The following is a 20706-nucleotide window of genomic DNA, read 5'->3' as shown; positions in this document are numbered from 1 at the left end:
GAGAGAGTCTCTTGAGACATATCATTTGTACTTTTTCTTTCTATCTCTTTTTGGAGTAGAGTTTTTCCCATGTGGTTTTCCCTATTTCTTCATTTCATAGAGATTTGGTTGTGATTGAGTACCTCATTGGGCATTTTTGCCAAGACCCAAGTTTGCTTTCAACATTGTAGTTTCCTTTCTTTTTCATGCATTGTTTGTAGCTACATTGTTGCTCATCTTAAGTGGGGGGGGTGTTACCTTTACTCTCTTCTTAATATTTCACTTTATACATATGTATTTCTATTTAATAATTAAATATTAATTATTAAATTTCATTTACCTCTTAGGGTTTCCCTTTTAGATTTTACCATATCATTCTACAAACATTGATCAATTGTAAATTTTATTCATTCTTTTAGTCTGATAATATATTCTTCCATATTTTCAAAGCCAAACCCTTTCCTTCTCTTTGTCTTTTCTTCTCTATGATAGGTTCTTGCATGCAGTTGTTCTTCAGGTTTTCTAGATTTGTATTTCTCAAATCATTCACTCTTTTGAATGCTCTCAAGAATGGTTGCTTCCATAGCTATCTCTTGAATCATTATTGATCATTTAGCATAGGTTCATATTCATCATTACATATCATTTATCATCTTGGGATTCAATAGTTGTGTTTGGGGAGAGCACATCCACATCCCTTGATCTTGAGCACACCAACAAGGTCTCATTTGGGTTCCCTTGTTGATTTTCTCTAACATTGCATGGGGATTCTTTATTTTGGTTGCATTAGTGTAGTGAAACACAATGATATTTAGTAGTGCTTTGTTTGATCTCAATCTTGATATATGCATGTGCTACTAAAGTTTGCATATTTATTTGTGCTCCCAATGGATTAGTTTTTTCATGTATACAACCAGATAATCATAACACTTTCCTTTTTCTTCCACCATTGTAGTGTATCTATGAAAAATGAATCAATATATAGATTTATTTCTAGTTGGAATAATGTTTTTCTATTATTTTCACAAATAGCAACTACACATATCTCAATTTAATCCATAATGCATATGCTCGAGCCAACTTCTTTTCTCTTCTCAATAATTTATAATGCATTTTGAATTTTTCTTCACCCTAATATTTCTACAACAATAGCAATTTGATATGAATTACTGAACTCTCAAATCATAATTCAAAGAAAACAAATGAACTTTCCAGTTTGAGTCATCCACACTTGGAATAATTGTGAATGCTTAATTAGATTTGATGACATCACTGGCAAAGATCCCAATCTAATGGTAATGTCATATTTTTGGGTTTGAACCAAACAAATTCAAAATATCAAATATTTTTGGGTTTGAACCAAATGGCCCCAAATTAAATTCTGAAAGCCATAATATGGATTTCAAGTTCTAGAATTCCAAACCCAAAATTCTAAATTATAATTCCCAAATCATATTCCAGCAACCAAATAGACCCTTAGGGATTAGGGATACCACACAATCCGTACCAATTGTTGACATTTATCCCAAAATATCTTTTGTTAGAGATATAATAGTCTCCAAATTAAAAATAAAAAAAAAAAATTCTTAAAAGATGTAAATAAAGAAATGATGCACATCATGTAATTCTTAAAAAAAATAGTGATAATTATTGTGAAACATGGATTTGGAAAAATAAAGAAATCATCTTTCAAGACATGTAGATCAAATGATGAGTAAAATTACACTCCCCGAAGAACATAATGAAATATATCAAAGTTTGAGGGGCTACAAAGAAAAATAAATACAATTTTGCAGATCAATATTGAATGTAGATCGAAGCCAAATGTGAATCAATATTGTGATGTGGAGCCTAATCAGACTTAGAGGTTAATTTCCCCCCTTTATTTAGTGCATTTTACTACCAAATTATTATTACATGGGTTTGGGGGCAATGCCCCAGGTGTGCTCCTTGTCATAGTACATGGTGGGATTGAGGGGCAATGCCTCCACAAGGTTTTTTTTGGTGGCAGGGCCCCCAAAGCCAAAAATTAATTTATTATTGTAAAAGGTACCGGCTATTATTTTTCTATTGAATGACTTATTCTAGCCCTAATTTTGCAAGTGGGAAAAGTTTGTATAAAATGCCTTAGGGTTAGGGATCTCATAATGTATGATGAGATTGTAGCTTCTTCCGATGGAATTGAGTTGTAAGAGATTGTAGATTGTAATCACTGGATAATAATAATAATGGACTTGTTGTTGGTGGACATAGCCCAAGGATTGGGTGAACCACATTAAATCTTTGTGTCTTGTATTCTCTTCTATGCAATTTATTATTTTTTGATATTGGTTATATTTGCATGTAATTTTTATTTATGTCTGTGGTTAATCTAAACAAGTGGTATCAGAGCGAGGTGTCATCATTTTTTTTATTTGTCCTCTACAAGGAGCTCTCACGATTGAGTGGGAGTGATGGGAGACAAGGGTAAGCTAAAGAGTTATAGAAGATGCAAATGGAGGAATATCTTTATTAGAAGGATTTATTGTATCCATTACAATGAAAAATCAAGAAATTGACTACTATGATAGATGAGGACTGAGAAATTCTGTATCAAAAGGAATTTGGAATTATTTTTTTGATGCCTAGTGCAATTGGTGGCATTTTATATTACAAAAGCTAAGATAACAAAAGAGTTGATGCAAACCCTAGAGAAACTATATGAAAAGCCATCCACTTCAAACAAGGTATTTGTCATGAAGCATTTAGTTAATATGAAGATGGAAGAAGGTGGATCTATTGCTAATCATTTAAATGAGTCTAATATGGTTACCATTCAATTATCTTATGCAAATGTCAATTTTGATGAAGAAATTAGGGCTCTCTTAATTTTGTATTCTTTGACTAAAAGACATAATGGATTCCTAATGGATGTGAGTAATTTTGTTTCTCGATCTAATACCCTAAAATTTGATGATGCAATGATGTTATTCTAAGTGAGGAAACTCGCAAGAAAGTCTTAGGTGGAGCTACATTGGGAAGTGCTTTGAATGCACAAAACAGACACAAAATGAGCGAGATAAGAAATAATTCTGAAAATTGTGAGAAATCAAGAGAAAAGTCAAAGGAAAAGAGGTCTCAATCTAGAGGACCAAAAGATTGTTGGTTGTGAAAAACCAAGGCATAAGAAGAAAGATTGATGGACTCAAAAGAATAATCAAGGAGACAAACAATAAGGGAACAAGGAGGAAAATGTGGTAAGTAAAAAATCTAAAGAGGATTATTTTCTTCTTTCTTTAGAAAGTGTTGATGGTTCATGCATTTTAAGTTTAGGGGATTTATTTCATGTTACTCCCCATATAGGTTTTTTTCTTGATTATGCCTACGGGGATTTTGGGCTTGTTTATTTTAGGGATAATGAACCCTATCAAATTATAGGAAAGGGAAAATTAAGATAAATTATAGAATGTGAATCATTGGCTACTACAAGAGGTAAGACATGTTCCAAGGTTGAGTATGAATTTAATTTCAGTAGGGCAACTGAGTGATGAGAGTTGCATAGTTACTTTTAGTGATAAAAATTGGAAGGTTTCAAAAGGTTCCCTTGTAGTAGAAAAAGGTGTGAAAGTAGGCACCTTATATCTTTGTACATGTCATACTGTTCCTTCTACTTTAATATGTTTGGAGAAAAATAAATGTTCAGGAATAGTTGTTGCAGTTGAGTGGAGAGAAAACATAGTTAATGAAGATTCTGAAACAATGCTATGACACAATAGACTTGGGCACATGAGTGAGAAAGGTATAAAATTACTTCATTCAAAGAAACTTTTATCAGGTCTAAAATGTGTCAATATGGATTTTTGTGAAAGTTGTGTGTATGGAAAACAAAAGAGAGTTAGTTTTGTGAAGAGTGGGAAGGAAAAGGAAAATGAGAAATTAGTGCTTGTGCATGTAGATGTATGGGGACTAGCTCAAGTATCTTCCTTTAGTATCTCTCATTATAATGTTACATTCATTAATGATGCAACTAAAAAAGTATTGTTTTATTTCCTTGGACATAAATCTGTTGTATTTATAACTTTTAAGAAATGGAAATATTTGGTTAAGAATGAGACTAGTAAAAAGCTAAAATGTCTCAGATCCGATAATGTTGGTGAGTATTGCAGCAAAAAAATTGAGTATTATTGTTTCTCTAATGGTATTTGTAGATAGAAAACTGTTCCAAGGACTCCATAGGAAAATGGAGTGGTTGAATGCATGAACAAGACAATAATGGAGCATGTAAGCAGCATGATGTTGCATGTTGGGCTTCCCTTAAACATGTGTATTGAGGCTATCAATAATATTGTATATTTGATCAATAAAGGCCCATCTAATCCTTTGGGATATGGTATTTCAGAGGAAACATGGACTGGTAAGAAGGTGAGTTATTCTTTTCTCAAAACCTTTAGTTGTGAAGCATCTGCACATATAGATTCTGAAAATAGAGTCAAGTTGGAAGCTAAGTCAAAGAAATGTGTATTTTTTGGATATGACATTGATGAAATTGGTTATCAACTTTGGGATTTGGAAAATATTAAAATTGTAAGAAGCAGGGATGCCATATTAAATTAGAAAGTGGTGTACAAAGATCTATTGTAGCAACATGAGAATAAATAAAATGATTATGTAGTATTGGATGATACTCCAAAAGATGATGTTTCAATAGTTCCTCGTGCTCCACAACAACCACAACAACAAATACTACACAGTCTAGTGAATGTTAGATAATCAACAAGGATAAGTAGGCCTCCAAAAAGATTTTCTCCATCTTTGTATTCTATTTTACTAACAGATGTTGTTGAACCTAAATGTTATGATGATGTTTTGTAGGTGGATACAAAGATTTAGTTGGAGTTTGTAATGACAAAAGAAATGGACTCTTTGCTAGAAAATCAGACTTGGGATTTATGTAAGTCACTTGTACGTAAATGAGCTTTACAAAATAAATGGATTTATAAGTTGAAAGAAGAGGATGGAGATAAGAAAATATTTAAAGCCAGGTTGGTGGTGAAAGGATTTGCAAAGAAAAAGGGCATTGATTTTGATGAGATATTTTCTTTGGTTGTCAAAAATGACTTCTATTCACACTGTTTTAAGTATTGTGGCTACTGAAGATTTGCATTTGGAGAAACTTGTTGTTAAAATAGATTTTCTTCATGGTGATTTGGATGAAGAAATATATATGGTCATCCACAATGATTTGAGGTCAAAGGTAAGGAGAATATAGTGTGCAGATTGAATAAAAGTTTATATGGCTTGAAGCAAGTACTTGAGCAATGGTATCTTAAATTTGATAGTTTTATGCATGAGCATGGTTACACTTGGTGTCATTCTAACCATTGTGTCTATTTTAAGAGGTTAGATGATGAGAGCTACATTATTTTATGTTTATATGTTGATGATATGCTTTTAGCTAGGTCTAACATGGATCACATTAAGGGGTTAAAATAACAATTAGAAAATTTATTTGCTATGAAGGATTTGGGGGAAACAAAACAAATCCTTGGTATGAAAATTTGCAAAGATAGGAAGAATAGAAAATTGACACTATCTTAGGTTGATTATAATGAGAAGCTATTGCAACATATCTCTATGGAGAATGCTAAAGTTGTTAGCGCACCTTTGCCTGGTCATTTAAAATTGACTAAGGAGATCTATCCAAAGATACTAGAAGAGGAGGCTAAGATGTCCAAGGTACCTTATACTTCAGTTGTAGGTAGTTTAATGTATGCCATGACATGTACTAAGCTAGATATGGCACATGTTGTGGGAGTTGTTAGCAAGTATATGAATCATCCAGGGATTGAGCATTAGAATGTAGTCAAATGGATCCTACAATATTTGAGAGGAACATCTAGTATGTTTTTACATTTTGAGGGCTCTACTACTGACTTACAAGGCTATGTTAACTTAGATTTGGAAGGAGATATTGATACTAGGAGGAGTATTATAGATTATGTATTTACTGTTGGTGGGAGAATAGTGAGTTGGATTTCTCGGTTGCATAAGGTTAATTTTTTATCCACTACAAAGGTAGAGTATGTTGCTATTGTAGAGGTAGCTAAGGAAATGATACAGATACAATTATTTATGGAAGAACTGGGACACCCATAGAGGGATACTTATTTATTTATAGATAACCAAAGTGTCATTCATCTTATGAAGAATCATGCTCTACATTCAAAGACAAAACACACATAGTTGCGGTACCATTTCATTTGGTCAGTTTTGGATGACAGATAGTTAAAGTTGGAGAAGATACATACATATGATAATCCAACATACATGTTTACAAAGGTAGTGACAAGGGAGAAGTTGAAATCCTCTTCGACTTTGGTTGGTCTTCTAGACTAAATAAAATAAAAGAACAATAGAGTCTAAGGTGGTTTGATGTTCAAGTGGGAGCTACAGGTTTAGTAGTGCTATGATTAGTCTTAAAGTGGGAGATTTTTGTGATGTTGATCCTAATCAGACTCAGAGATTACTTTTTCCCCTTTATTCGACATTGATTTTCCCCCACATTATTATTACAGGGGTTTGGGGGAAGCACCTCTCATGGAGTCTTGGGCAGTGGCCCAATTGTGCTCCCTATCGCAATACAAGGTGGGGTTGAGGGGAAACACCCCCGTGAGGGTTTTAGGGGGTAGCACCCCTGAAGAAAAAAATGACTTTATTATTATAAAAGGCGTCAACTACTATTTTTCTATTGGGCAACTTATTCTAGCCCTAATTTTGTAAGAAGTAAAAGCTTGTATAAAATGGCTTAGGGTTAGGGATTTCATAATGTATGATGAAATTATAGCTTCTTGCGATAGTACTGAGTTGTAAGGGATTGTAAATTGTAATCACTAGATAATAATAATATTGAACTTATTGTTGGTGGATGTAGCCCAAGGATTGAGTGAACCACATTAAATCTTTGAGTCTTGTGTTCTCTTCTGTGCAATTTATTATTTTCTAATACTGATTATATTTGCATGTAATTGTTATTTCTATTTGTGGTTAATCCTAACAATCAAAGCCAAGATTCCCTAGATGGATTGTTGATTTACCCATGATCATGATTGGAAAATTTAAGTGAATATTGTAATAAATTTTGTAAATGAATGATCATAAGGAGTAAAGCATAACAATCAATGCCATGTGATTACTAGAAGGGTGAAATTTCCACAAATGTATATAGATAATGACTCAAACAATTTAAGATCAATATCATAGGAACTTTAATTTCACATGTAATCTTTGATTGAGAAGCATAATCAAATATTACCAAGATATTTTGTCAAGCCACCAACAAAAAGATTTCTCATAACATCTTTGATCTTATAGCAAGTCAAGAATCATTTTATTTCCACACAAATAATATAGCATGTTACTAAACATACAAAATAAACCAAAAAAGTCAACCTATCTTAATGTAAATTCAACATTGAGCTTATGTAAACTATAAGAAACAAGTGTAAAAAAGAAACTTGGTTTCATAGATCAAAGCTAAATATGAATCAAAACCAAAATTTTGTAGATGACTCTAGGACTTACCAATAATAATGATATGAAAGTATAAGTAAATGTTGTAAGACATTTTGCAAGTGAATAATCATTTGGAGTATAACATAATAGTAAATTCCATGTGATTAATATAAAGGTGACTATTCCATAAATGTATATGGAAAATGTTACTAAAAAATTAAGATTAGTATAAATATAGGGATTGAACTTTCCCTAGTAGAAGCAATAAAAATTTGATGAACATTTCTTATTGCAATATCTCTATGACTCAAGCACACTTAAATCATGACTATTTAGAGCATATTAGGCTTGGTTGAGTTATAAAGTAGAGGGATCACCATAGTAAGGGTTAAGGTTAAAACTATGAATGGAACAAGTATGTAGGATTTGGTATACCATGCAATCCACACTACTATTGAGGATATTTCATGACACAAGCCTTAGAATTTATTGTTAAAGGTGTCCTCACATATTAAAAATATAAATATAATGGGAGGTATCAAAAGTTCAGGATCAAGGATACAATGAAAATCATGCAAACAAAGGAATAATAGAAACTATGAAACTCTAAAAAATTAAATAATGACAAATATTGTAAATTATGGCTTGGGGATAGTTAAAAAATCATTCCACAAGATGTGTGTAAAATGATGAGTAAAACCACACCTCCTAAATATAACATAGTGAAATGTATCATTACTTTGGGGGCTAGAGCAAAAAAAAGACACATGATTCAGTAAATAAAAGTTGCTTGTGGATCAAAACTAAATGTGAATGAATGCCAAGATTGGCTTGTGGATTTACCCACAAAAATGATTAGGGAGCATATATAAATATTTCAAGGAATTTCATAAGTGATGATCATGAGGAGTAGAGAAAAAAGAATCAATATCATGTGATTAATAGAAGGGTGGCATTTCTACAAATTTATGTGGATAATGATTAATTTTTTAAAGATTGATATCAATATAAGAACCAAACTTTTCCTTAATAATGATTTTCCCTAGAAACATGTAATCACACACACATGTGCATACATGCATTCATGCATGCGTGCACAGGCATGCATGCGCACACACACACACACATGCATATACGTACACACACATGAAACACACGCATGCACACATACACACACATAGACACAAGAAAATATAAATTGATTGAGTAGCATAACCAAGTATTGCCGAGATAGTTTTCTAAGCCATTAAATAATTGATTAAAAGATCACCCCTAATGTCTTTGATTTGTAGATATTCAAGGGTCAGTTTATTTCAACACAAATAATATTAATGTTGTTTTAGATATACAAAAGAAACCAAATAATTCAACCAATCTTGATCCAAACCTATCTGAGCTTAATGTCTCTACTTCTCTCTAAGAATAAGAACAATCCCTACAAATTTGGTTCTTTATTAACATGTCTCTTTCTTTATGTGCAAAAATTCTTTCCATCCAAAGGTTCTATCATATGGAGAAAGGATGTTCCCATTTTGTATCGGATAAATGAGTTTATAACAGAAATGGGTGTAAACTTCGATAGTATAATGGATAAGTACTTCAAAGACTTCAAAGAAAGAATGAACAATAGGTTCAGGATTCCTCCTAAACTTGTTGAGGACTATAATGATGATGTATGTTCATGGTAGACTATGATAGAGTATACATTCAAGCAGTCAGGCTCTGAGTTGCATGGGTGAAACCTCTCCCTTATGAGGTCAATATTGATGAAATCAGGGACGCCATTGAAGCACTGGTAAATGAGCATATAGATCCCAAGCAACCAATCTTTGGCACTTATGATGAGGAAAAAGCCATAATTGAAATGGAAATTAAGCTACCTCAAGCAATCAATAAAGGTAAGAGGAAGATTGCTAAGATGAAAACTACCACTGGTCCCTTAATGCTTACTAAGGGAAAAGGAGAGAACAAAGAAGAGGATCAAGAACAAGAAGATGAAGAGAAAGAATCAGAAAAGGAGGCAGAGCCAACAAAGAAGAAAGGGAGGGTTATCATTACTAAACCTCTAAAGGCCTCCACAACTATTTTCACCAAGAGAGACAAAGGAAAAAATAAAGGTGAAGTAATATTCAACAAGCTACAACTTACCTTCCAAGAAAGGCTAAAATAGATGGAAGAAGGAGCTAACATCACAAACTTCAAGGCTTTAAAGTTTGAAACTAGAATTGATGCGAAGAAGATGTAAATTGAGGAGCTGGTACTCACCAAAATGGGAAAGTGGAAGTATTCCCCAAACCAGATTTCTCCTCAGATCTCAAAAGAATTATTAGTTAGACTACAACTAAGGTGGGAGTCAGCCTTACAGATAGCCAAGGACATCTATGAACAATCCTTGAAGAAACTATTGCCAAATCTCATTAAGGCAAAAGTAAAGGCAGCCATGAAGAATAATGAAGGTAAAATGATGATCAAATTTCACACATGTTTGATTCTAATTAAGGACATTGAGCATGTTGTAAGAGATTCAACAAACATGTGGAAGAATATCTATCATCTGCATAAGCCTAGTGATGATTGAGTTGAGATCAAGGATGATGATGGTGATAGTAATGATGAAGAAGATGACTACACTCCATGTGCTACTATTGATGTTGAAGATTATCAGACACTAAGGGCTGATGATGAAGAGAAAGGGGAAGAAGCTGAAGAGGAAGACAAGGAGGAAGTGGATGAATAAGATGATCTAATGAAGATTGTAGTAGAATTCATTACTTCCCTTCCTCACTCTCCACCTAAGCTGGCAACATCATCAGGGTTGGAGTCAACTTCAACTAGACTGATTACATCTACATCAAAAATATCATCTACTCTTGCCACCTCACAGCTCTAAGTATCTTCTATGGAACTATTAGTTACTTTATCTACCAAGCTGTAGCCCTCTTCATTAGCACTCAAGAAATCCATCACAACTATGTTAGCATCTTCTACTTCATGTATAGTAAGTCTGCTAGCCCATTCTACAATTTTGTCTACCACAACTCTAACTGCACCAATTTCTGTTGGTTCTTTAGTTGTAAATATTTGAGCTTGTACATTACCTATTGGTACATCATTTTTGGGAAGCACATCAATTTTGGATACATTTGGTACTTCTCTCAGTTTTCCTCTAGTCAGACCAATTTAAGTTTTTTTTGGTAGTCCATCTATATCAACTATTGTGTCTGTTCTAAATCTAAGGAAGTAAGCACTGAAGTAAAACCAAAGACTCCTCTAAAAATTCTTCTTACTGGTAAGGAAATTGATGAAGATATAAGCTTGGATAAAGAAATTATTATTCCCAAGATAGATTTGGACACTGCCTCAGCCAACAAAATGAGATTGGTCAGTTAGCTTTTAGAGCAAAAGGCAAGGCAAAAGTAGCTAAGAGAAGATAGGGACAAAGAATTCACAATAATCAAGAATTCCAAAAACATAATTACTGAAGCTATAAGTGTTGATGTTGATCCATCTCAACACATTTTGTTACAATTAGAAGAGGTTGTAAATAAGTTCAATGAGGACACTTTTGGCCAAGAGAAGCTCATTGAAAAGGCAGAGAAGAAATTTGACAATAAGGTGCTTGAGCACATTGCTCAACACATTGCAATAAAGCAGGTAGAATTATCCACAATTTTGAGCAACCTTGAGCAATCTTTTACAAATGTAACATTACTTTTTGGCAAGCTTTGTGATGTTACTGAGTATACTAAGGATGTTAAAGAAAAATTAAATAAGATTGATGTGGACATGAAGGCTAGTGCTAAAAAGTTATAGCTTGACCATAGTTCAAGCTCATCACATCACATGAAGGTGAAATTTTTGTCAAAAATGCAGGCATAGCTACTTAGAGAGGAAGCTAGGATAAGGTCTACATTGATTGACATCCAGAATATGATCTTTCTAGTCATGGACCAAATGCAGAAACACATTGCTTATTCAAAAACATTGATCCAAGACAACAATTTATTTATAGCAGATCATATGATTGAACTTTCTGCAGAAGTCGAAGTGGCACTCTCCACCTGTAAAATTTTGCAAGATAATTGTGATAAGATATTGTCTCTTATTCTCAAGCTACACTCTGAATTTCTCTCACATTTTAGTGTCTCTATATGAATTTATTGTATATACTCTTTGGCATTATTGTCAAAAAGGGGGAGTATGAGATGAATAGGGGAAGACAACAGGGGAGTAAAAGAGACTTGTGGAGAAATAAGAAAGAAAATAAATTGATATATGTATAGATAAAAGCTATGTATATATTATGCCATATGTATAGGGGAGATATGTAAGATATGTATATACATCAGCTTTACAAAGATCAATTTTGAAAAATCAAAATTAGAATGTTAGTGAACATAAGTTTTGGTTCATAAGTGTTTTTTTCACCAATGCCAAACGGGGAGATTGTTGGCATTATGTTGTATTTTTCCTTAGTGACAACACTTATTTGATTCTAAATACTTACCGAGCTCATCACTCAGTCTATAGTTTATACCAAGCTTCTCAGTGTCTACCATGCTTCACAATGCCTACTGAGTAGTAATTTTGTATCTTGGAGATTCAGTGTAAATTGAGCATTGAAAGAAGTAGTGTTTACCGAGTGAAGCAAGATAAACTTAGTGTGCAATATCTATTGAGTGACACTACATCTACTGACTCACCAGTGGTTACCAAGTTTAGAACTACATCGAGTGATTAGTATGGACTGAGCCTTCACTTCTACCAAGTGCATGACAATGTCGAGTAATGCAGTGGATGCCATGTATCAAAAGGTCACCGAGTCAGTTCAGTGAACTTGAGTTATTTAATGTTGGGATGAATTTGTAATGTATTTGTTTACGTGTATTTTTGCCAACATTGCAATTTTGTAAATTTGAAAGGTATATATGTAAGGTGTATTGTAAGATATCGTATGTATCAAGTAATAGAGAAGTAATGTGAAGTAATCTTGAAAAGTCCCTATGAAGGATTTTCAGCAGTAGTTCAAGGAATACATCAAGGTCAATATAGAGGCAGAAAGGTTATATCCATCACATAAGGTGATCAGTGCATAAAGGATCTTATTAGAAATCTATTGTAAGTAGATCCACTGCTTCATCTTAATAGGTGAATCAATTTTTTTTCTAAAATCCTTTAACAGGGTAGACTTAACAATCTTTGTATAAATCTCTTAACCGAGTGCATACTTCATTGTATATTTGTAAATCCTCTAATAAGGTGGACCTAGTAGTCCTTTGTGCTCCTAATAGGGTAGATCACTAGAAGTGTTCAATGTAAGCCTTAACAGGCCAACTTTATGCTACAATATTGAAGTTTTGTGGGTATCATCCCCACCCCAGTTTTACTTTCTATTTGGAAGGTTTCTGGGTCACCAAAATATTGTGTTCTTTGTGTGATGAATTTTTTAACTTTCAATATTAATGCATGCAGTAGCATAGATTGATTTGTGGAAAATTTAAAAGGAAGAATTTAAAGTTGCTAATTCACCCCTCCCCTCTTAGTAACTTTTCATATCTTGAATACTTCCAACACTCTCTTCTTTGAGGCAACCTAGGTTTTATTTTCTTAAATGTAATGCCATTCCAACACTACATCAAAGAGGGGAAAAATATAGACGCTTAAAATCATCTCAAAACAGTACATTAATTTATTAATATTTTCCATGACATTATAATTAATTATATTTGTCATGTTCCTCTACCAATTTAATTAAATAGGATCACTTCCTTAATGTATTTATGTTCAATTTAAGTATTTCCCCCTAATGTATTAAATTTATTTAATACAAAGTGATCCATAAATCCCCTTTTAAATAAATTCAAATTTATTTAATTTTGTCCACTTTATTAAATTCTCTAAACCCATGATTAAATTAAACCCTATTTAGTTTAGTCATAATCCTACCTACAACCTAGCCTACCACCCATCACTCTCATCCTTGTAAACCTACCCACTTGCTAAACCCACTTTATTAACCCTAATCTCCCTTTTAAACACCTTTTTAAGCCCTAAGCGGTTGCTCACACATGTATGAGAAACTCAATCCCTAAGAGCCCCTCTTTCATTAAATTCTCTAAAAAAGAGTCTTACATCCTTGTCCCACTCCTTTCCCCAAGGTTGCCCACATATATGTGAGAAAATCTTTAGCCACTCAAATCATAACGGCTCTTATTGCTTATTGTTTAGCCCATGTGTCACCCTTGTGGCACCTATGTGGATGCCACATAGATGCCACCTCCTCAAGGTCTCCCTCAACCCTATAAATAGAGCCCTTTTCTCAAGAATTTCTCATCTCCTTGATTGTATTGTTATCATGCTAGTTTAGTTCTAGAGCTTTTTAGAGATTTTATGCTTAGAGCTAACCGTTGATAGTTGTTTTCATTTTAGTCTTAGATCTTGCATTTTAATTTTAGATTTGCATTTTTATTTTTATTATTTGCATCAACATTCACCTCCTTTGAATGCTCTCAAGAATGGTTGCTTCCATAGCCATCTCTTGATCATTTAGCATAGGTTCATACTCATCATTGCACATCATGTATCATCTTGAGATTCAATAGTTGTGTTTGAAGAGAGCACATCCACATCCCTCAATCTTGAGCACACCAACAAGGTCTCATTTGGGTACCTTTGTTGAGATGCTTTGAGGTTGCATGAGATCCTTTCATTGGTTGCATTGGTTCTAAAGCTCTATAGATTAATTGTATTTTGGTTTGTATGAATCTTAATATACATGTACAACTAACATTTTCTTGTTTACACATGTTTCCAACATAGAAAGATTTTCACATATACAATAGTAATAAAATACATAACATAGCAATAATTGCCTAAGAAAAATAAAAGTTAAAAAGTGTAAAAGAATAGAATAAATACAATAAATTATTATAAAAGACAATAGAAACTTAAAAACTATACTATATGGTTTATTAACATAATAATTATTAATATTAATTAATAAAACTAGCGAAGTTAACAAATATATATTAATTATTATATATACAAAATATGTCCATCTTAAGGTATCTATTTTCATCAATTTGTAAGGTACAATAGAAACCTCCGCAAAAATATTTGTTAGTGATTCTAGGAGAAGAAGGAATTTAGAATGTTTATCATAGCATAATCAACTTCATCTAGATCAAACTGATATATAGCCTTATAATTTTTTTTTTAATGTTATGTAAGGAAAATAAAAATATTCTTTAGAAAAATCTTCGTAGGTCCAATTTTAGACAAATATGTGACCAATATAATAAAATTAAGGTCACAGATAAGGATAGGCTAGTTATCATCGCGCCATATAACACAATTTATTACTAACACTCACATGCTTTTGTACATGCAATAGTTCACCTATAGGAATTTATTTTAAAAATTAAAAATATTAAATTTAAATCAATTTATGATTGTTTTCATTAAAAATATAATCACTAAAATTATCTAAACTATTTTTTCATGATTAAATAATATTTTATCAAATAGTGTAAGAGTAATTAGATATTTTCTAATTAACTCTATTCTACTTAAGCTAAACTTTAGGCATATAATAACTAATTCTTTTATTAGTCCCTGCCTTTTAAAAGACAGGGAAATAATGCTTTCTTTTTACCCCCCACAATTTATTTTTCATTACTAATCATCCATCATATTGTAAAGTTCAGAAGACAAGATTAAAAAAAAAAAAATATTATATGCTAATTCCAAATTTTTCATTAGCCAGGACTATTTTAGCAGGGGTTTTAGTCATTTTGTGAAAATTAATATTAGGCAGAAAAAGTAGGAATCGATTAGCAAAGTTATTGAGAATTAAAGTTCATTTGTGTTGTGTCAAACATGCAGAAGAAGTAAGTCAGTGGGGGAAAAATGTAATAAATATGGTTGCAGCAACGACATTGCAGGTAGATTAAAAAAAGTGGATTGCCTTTCAATTTTAAAACAAGTTTCTAGCTTTTTTCTTGATAATTGCATTTTAACAGCATATGGTTTGTTGTATCTTAAAAAGCATATCTACGTGGTCCAATGAAACCTATTTATTAATCTTTTGCTAGTGAGAATCATGTTCTACAGAACCATAGATAAATACTCCTACTTTGCATAGGCAATTTTTATTCTAGCATAGATGTGCAGGCTAGTCAACATTTACCTCCACACATTCTTTTGCCACAAGCCTAGTTTAACATTTTAGGTATCTGATTTGGCCACGCACCAAGTCTAGTTCAACATTATATATTTTTGATTCGGCCACAAACCATATGATTTTGTTGTCCTCCTCTGAGATGCAAATTTTCTTTTTGTTTAGTTATTTCTTCAAGTTTAAGACTTGCTACTTTATTAGAATCAAGCTTTCTAATGACCTTCATCCTTAGCATGCATTGAGATGTAATCACTTACATGAGATCTCCATAGTGTTTTAAGTGTATTTCAAATTCTAGTAAATTTCTAATAGTTTGCTAGAGCCAAAGCCTCTGTCCATGAAAATTGGCTTTTTTTTTTCCATATTTCATTCCCCATGTGCAATGTTCAGTGATAATGTATCTACATTGCATTGTGAAGTTCCAAATTGCTGATCTGATGGAGGGTTTATTTGTGGTGAATATTGTCTCGGTCTTAATCTTTAATTTTTAAAACTATTATGATAAAATTTAAGCAATTTAATATCTAAATAAATGTTTTTCAAAATATTCAACAATAACAATCATTCATAATTTATATTTTAAATTATAAAGAAATTTGAGATCAATTTTCAATTTAAGTCAATCTCTTTTCCAAAAGGTAGGGACTACAACTTCAAAGAGCTCTTGTTAATTATTATCATGCAACCTAGGTTTTTCCTTTGAGGGTTTCAATCTCCTTTATAAGGATTGAACTCTTTTTAATAAATTGATTCACTTTTGATTAATAGCGATTTCTTTTTTTGCTCATCAAAAATGTCTCATCTGTGGATTTGGGAATTCTAGCCTTCATAGCTTTTGCTCCTCTCTTTCTATAATAGGTGTTTACATTTAGGTGATTCTTGGGAGCTATGGGGTTGATCTTTCATTAACTTTAATATGGTATCAAAGCTTCAGATCTTCATACCCTTTTCTATTTCATAGAGGCTTGGCTTGGTTTTGAGATTTGAAAGCTAAAAACCCCCATTTCATATTAACTATGTCTAGTTTGGACATTGTTGAAATTTGAGGCAAAAAAAATTAGCCCAAGGCTGTATGACTTTGGGCTTGAAAATTGAGGTAGAGGCACTTTATATTTTTAAATAAAGATTGCAGGCATTGGTTTTTCCTCAAATTTTTTTATTGCACATGATTTTTTGGCAAAACAATCACATTAAAAAGTGCATGGTTTTGATGGAAAAGCACTTTCTTGAAGGTACATTTTTTAATTTAAAAAAAAGGGAAAGGCAATTTTTTTGGCCCATAGGTACCTTTCATACTCTGTGGGCCCCTTTTTCTTTTGAATGCAACACTTAAATCTTGAGAGACACATTTTGGAGGTGTGTTTTATTTAGGTCTCCACAAATCTTGGAAATGAATATTCCGGCCACTGTTGTAGACTCGGTCATATTTCACATCCTCTATGCACTCAAACCTGAGCATTTTTAATACCTGGATGAGTGTTGCAATGTGCAGATCATGTTGTGATGTGGAGCCTAATCAAATTCAGAGGTTTATTCGGCACAATTTTCTCCCCATATTATTTCTATGGGGGTTTGGGGATAGTATGCACAAGATGGGGTCAAGGGGTAGTGCCCAAGGTGCACCCCCTATCGAAGTATAGGGTGGGGTTGAGGCCCCTGTAGGGGTTTTTGGGGGCAGCACCCTCGAAGCCAAAAATGCCCTTATATTGTAAAAGCTGTCTGCTACTATTTTTCCCATTGGACGACTTATTCTAGCCTTAATTTTGTAAGTGGAAAAAGCTTGTATAAAAAGGCTTAGGGTTACGGATTTTATATTGTAATGGTGATATTATCTTTTTGCAATAGTATTGAGGTGTAAGGGATTGTAGATTGTAATCACTAGATAATAATAATATTGGACTTGTTGTTGGTGGACATAGCCTAGGGATTGGGTGAACCACGTTAAATCTTGGTATCTTGTGTTCTCTTCTGTGCGATCTATTATTTTTTGATATTAGTTATATTTGAATATAACTATTATTTTTGTTTGAGGTTAATCCTAATAGATCATCTCCATATTACTAGGCTTGTGATATTCCTTTGGGTGCCTTTTCTATTTCTCATTGGAGGATGTAAGATTTTTTTGGGGAGTTCCTTGTCCTTGGGTGTAACACCCTAGAATGAACAATGGATTTTTTCAACCCTCATCATCATCCAATTAGCATGGATTAGACACCCTCTCAAGCTTGCAGTCAGTCCTTTTCAATCATTATTGTTCTTGGGAGCAATCTCTTTTTGGAGTTGACACCTTTTTAGTTGGGTATTTCCAATCGACATCCTATTTGACATCTCACACAACCCCAAATGAAGAGTGTTTTTTTTTGGATCTCATGCATTTTATGTGATTTGGTGCTGACTGTGCTCATAGGACCCCTATTTTACTATGTGTTTGGTTAAAGATAATGATTTTTAATAGTAGTTCCTTTGCATGACTTAGGTGACTTTATTTTGTTGTGCCAAGTCCTTTTCCCCACTTTTTTGGCATTCTCTAGCTCCACTTCAATTGCATGTGCTTTTTTTTCTTCACACAGTCATACATTTGGTTTGACTATAACCCCTCACATCCTCAACCATATCCACACTTTGATTCCAACATGTGATATAGGCATATTTTGTGGACATTAGCAGTTTGAAAATTAGCAATTTTTTGTCACCCACATTGGTTTCAAGAGCTCACTCAAGGAATTTTTTTGGTGTATAGTGGAATTAAGGATCTTTTATGCAAATTTGCAATTAATTTTACATATTTGGTGTTTTTTCTAAAAAAATGCATTGTTTTTGGGCACTAGACTTTGTTTTTCGGCTCTAGCTCCTTTTTTGATGACTGTTCTTTTTCCACCAAGTTTTTTTCTAGCAAAGGGAATTTTTAGGCTTTTTTTTGCCTCAATGATCATTTGATCATCAAATTTGGGCTTGTCACTTGTTGATGTGAGCAATATGTTACCATTGCATCAACATACTTAGTTACCCTTTGGCTTTGTTTGGACCTACCTCCACATTTTTGCTCATATCTTGGGCATATGAACTCCATTTTTTGGAAATAAGATATTGTCAAAAAGTTGGTTCTGAACCCACCATAGTGGTACAGGTAATTTTAAGTTTTGATGGCTTAAGTCAGGAGTTCAAATTTTCACTCTGGGAGACATATCTTGAGCATATGATCTCCAATTTAGGAATTCTTTATATCATTGGAAAGGTATTTCAGAGATCTTTCTAGTAATGGTTATTTTTTCAAATTCTTCTCTAGGCACATTCTATTCATTTTTTTGCATTTTTGCATTCCTATGGATATTTTGGTTGTTTTAGGTCTAGGGATCGATTTTGTTGCTTCAAATGATTGAACATGGGTTGTACTATCTATTTATTTAGACATCATTTGTATGCATTCTTGCAAATGCACTAATATAAAGTGTCATATTCCATCTAAATTTTTGTTTCACTTATTTTTCCTTATTCTACCTTCTGATTCTAGTAGTGTCATCTGAGCATTCTCATGCAGATTACAATATTCTTGGGATTCCTCATGTCTTATGCCTTATTGTGCATACACTACTCTAATTAAAGTGTCATAGGGGGTTGATGTTTTATTCGTGTTTTTCATCTTTCTTTGTCTAGTAAGTTTCCCTTCTATGACATTATCCTCATGATGTATCTAAGATTGATCACCTCAGTACACACATATGTATTCTTTTGTGCATCTTGATTGTGGTTCCTTGACATGCAACTATTTTGGCCCACTTTTCTAATTTCTTGTCACCTCACCCTTGTCTACATTAGGGGGGTTCTCCTATTATTTCTTATACTTCCTTGGTTTGATAGAGTGATCTATGCATTTAGTACTTGTTCATATGTACTAGGAAGATGTAGTGGTTGGGTACCTATGCATTTTAGTGAGATGGTCATTTACCACATAGACACTCTTCTTTTTGCTCCTACTTTGGTTGCAACCTTCCATGTTTGATTGATCAACTCTTCAGGATTTGGTGTTTCATGCCATCTATATCTTTGAGTTTAGTTGTTTACCTTTGTGTGCCTCTTAATTCAAGGAGTGCCTTTAGAGAGAACTCATAGAGATTATAGTCTTCTCTACTTGGCCAAGATTTATGCTTCTATGGTGTTCTACATGATCACCTCTTTTGTTCCTATCTTCTGAGACATTCTCTAAGTTAGATGCTTCTTTAGTTCTTCACTAGTTCTTTCAACATTATTCCATCTTTTCTTGGAGTAGGGTTTTTCCTATGTGGTTTTCTAGATTTCTTCTCTTTATAGAGATTTGGTTATGCTTGGGTATCAAATTAGGCTTTGTTTCCAGGACCCAAATCTACTTTCAATAGTAGTATCTAAATTTTTAACTATTCCACAAGTTTATCCTAGGTAGGGGTGTTAGAGTAATTAGAATTTTCTAATTAACTCTAGTCTACTTAAGCTAAACTTTAGGCATCTAATAATTAATTTTTTTATTAATTATCATCATGCAACCTAGGTTTTACATTTTATAGGTTTGATCTCCTTTATAAGGATTGATCTATTTGTTATAGATTGATTCAATTTTGATTAATAATATTTTTTCTTTTTGCTCATCAAGAATGTCTCATTTGCGGATCTATGAATTCTAGCCTCCATAGTTTTTGCTCCTCTATTTATGTGATAGGTGTTTGCATGCAAGTGATTCTTGGGAGCTGTGGGGTGTAATCACCCAAAAATGGTCATCTAAACTATGAGCCCCTTTATATCAATTTTTCACAATTTATCCATTTCTTATCTTTGATCAAATTATTTCTTTGCTATTTATTTTGTTATAAGCTATGGTTTGACCACTTTATCCTATGTCTTTTATTTAATTGAAAGAACTTTCTCCCTTTTAATTAAATAAAAATCTCCAAAGACCCTACTTACACTAAGTGTGCACACATAAAGTTTTTGTAAATAACAATGGCAAAGTAAATTCTGAGAGCTAGGGTCATGAATCAACACTTAAAACATTTGCCTCTAAAACATATCACCAACATTCATCTCAT

Source organism: Cupressus sempervirens, chromosome 8, assembly GCF_028749045.1.
Source record: "Cupressus sempervirens isolate cs-2001-9-10 chromosome 8, ASM2874904v1, whole genome shotgun sequence".
NCBI lineage: Eukaryota > Viridiplantae > Streptophyta > Pinopsida > Cupressales > Cupressaceae > Cupressus > Cupressus sempervirens.
The sequence above is the reverse complement of the archived record's forward strand: the minus strand, read 5'-3'. Positions refer to the sequence as shown.